Below are 2,801 nucleotides of genomic sequence, written 5' to 3' on the forward strand. Positions count from 1 at the left end.
TGTTAGTATTTCGTACAAATAAAGTAAATAGAATTGTATGAAACTAATTTATTATATAATATTATTTTTTCGCGAGAATCTTAAAACAAGCACAGAAAATCTGCATAATTACCAAATACCGTGTAAGAAACGCGTGAAAAAACGCATCAAAATTGAAGACAGCATAAGGCATACTACCATGTGCTGGGCACTTTATGGTTGCGTGGAAGTTGCTATAATCCAGGTTATCATCATTTTTAATCCCACTTCGGATGAAGAACCTCCTTCCAAATCGATAATGTGCCGTGTCCGAAATATATCATTCACCCTTTGTGTTCAAGTAACTCTTTTGTTAGTCGGTGAACCTCAGCCAGCCGAACTTCTCTTGGATTTCCAAGTGATCTGGAGCTGAAAAAATCATGTCACGTTTTCCGAGGTTAGTCACTCCTCCATGTTTGTCTACCACATCGCCATTCAAGTGATCTTCGTAGTGCTACCGCCGGATAAGGGTCATCTTGTTCGTCAGAAGATTCCTATTTATGTCTATACACACGTCAGGTTGAGGAACGTGGCCCTTACTTGAAGGATTTAACAACTTAAAGCACGTCCACGTTTAGTTAGCGCGGTACAGTTGCTCGATCTCTTCATGGTCTTGATCTTTCTGTTGGAACTTTTTCAAATGTTGTCTCGTGTACATCGTCCCTCGTTTGACCATGCTGCAATCTCCTTCTCCACTAACTGCTAAGATTTATCGTCATACCTGTAGTTATTCTGATCCGTCCAGTGCAGTGCTACCAAAGGGGTGCGACTTTCAGCTGCTATACGTAGTATGAGTCTCCCGTCTTGTAGTCGCCTAATGTTTAGCCGTGGCGTGTGACTTCGATGCTTTTTGAACATCGACGAGCGCAAGGACACTGCAACGAGGCCTAGTGCTCGGACTCGATATTTGCAATACGGTCAATGCGGACGTTTTTAATGTCGAAGAAGAATTTATTATCGGTTAGAATATGGTCGATTTGGTTTTCTCGAGCCGGTGACAAGAGCGGTGTTATTATCATCAATAGACATAGCCTGCTGTCATCATTGAAACCCAGTATGAAAAAAAATATAGCCCGGGACATCTTGGCTACGATCTGGCGATGGGCTAAACAATAGGATGTCAATAGCCTGGGTTTTCTGTTTCTGGAATGGTTAATCTACATAGTCTTGTGTATATTAGTGCTGTCCAATGAGCAGCTCGAAGTAGCACGAAGTTGTTCCCGTCACGTTCTTGCCCATTTCTTGACGAAAAAGAACGAGCAGGACGGGAACAACTTCGAGCTACTTCGAGTTGCTCATTGGACAGCACTATTCTTACGCGAGAAGAAGGTGCTTCGGCGGACTGACATTCTTTATCTTTCTTTATATTCATTGTTGTTGCATCAACAGGCTACATTTGGCCCCAATGATGTAGAGTATTTGAATAAAAGTGAACATTAAAAGATGGTGTCAAGGGATAATACAAAATAGGTATTGTAGGGATTGAGACGGGTATTGATAATATAAATATAAACATAATAAGAGGGCATATACATTGGACACGAGTGCCAGATGTGTGAGTGACAGATGAGCGGAGTCAGCTTCAGTTTTGTGATGTATTTCGCGGGAAGAAGTAATGCTTCCGAGCTGCTGCGGATCGAGCAGCAGCTGGAGACGGCTGATTCGGGTGAGGCCGTCTCCTCCGAACACGACAGGTATAAAACATCAAAACAAGCATAGTCAACAAGTGTGTGGCGTGGAAATCGAAGAGTGGTGCGACTCTGTTGAAGACACGCTGTATGCCACAAATAGATCCATGCATGCCATAATTTGTACGACGAAAGGGCAGGCTCAACATATGGCTGTTACGGAGCATGCGTGGCTGGACGTTCAGGTTTTTTTTTTTTTAACATAGTTCCATAGTCGATTCGTCCCTGCAGGGTGTCGGCGATCATGATGGCTTTGTCGACATCTCAACTGACTTCAGCTTTCGTAACTCGGTAGGCGAAACGGATCCAGCCAAGGTAGCCTACGAAGCGCGAATCGAAGGAAACGGCATTGAACAGATTCGATTCTTTCAGCACCGTTGTTGTAAGACGGACTCTAGACAACAAAACAGTACTCTAGAGTCGAGCGCACCAGGGAGCAATAGAGAGATCTTAAACAGTATATGTTGGTAAAACTCTTCGCAACTCTGAAGATGAATCCAATAGTTCTGGATGCTTTGTCGACGATGAATGAGATGTGTTGCTTGAATACTAGTTGCGAGTCTAGGATCACGCCGAGGTCCTTCACATGGCTCACCCGCTCTATTTCTGTACCAAGAAGGCTGTAGTTGCAAACGATGGGCTGTTTTTTTTCGTGAAAACGTTATCACAGAACACTTGGCCGGGTTTACCACCATTCGGCACCAATCCACGAAGCGATCTAGTTGACGATGTAAGAGCTGACAATCGGCGATACTTTGTATTTCTAAAAATACATAGCTTTTTGCTTGTTGCTGTAATATTCATGAATCATTGGCCGTTATCATTCGTTATAGTGTGCAGGCTATCCGGTTTGATTGCCGCCATTAGGAACTGTACAGCCGTTCTACGCATAATTGTCCCTTGTTACCTTCGATGAAAAATCTCAAACTCGAGTTAATTTGTTATACTGAAAAAATGAAGTTTTAAATCCAATCGATTCTATAATTTGTGGGACAAATTGACTCGGGTTTGGATTTTTTCATCAAAGGTAACATGGGACAATTATGCGTAAAACGGCAGTGTAGTAACTCTTGAAGAGAGAAGTACGCAAAGAAG

The sequence above is a fragment of the Armigeres subalbatus genome, chromosome 3, assembly GCF_024139115.2.
Source record: "Armigeres subalbatus isolate Guangzhou_Male chromosome 3, GZ_Asu_2, whole genome shotgun sequence".
Classification (NCBI taxonomy): domain Eukaryota; kingdom Metazoa; phylum Arthropoda; class Insecta; order Diptera; family Culicidae; genus Armigeres; species Armigeres subalbatus.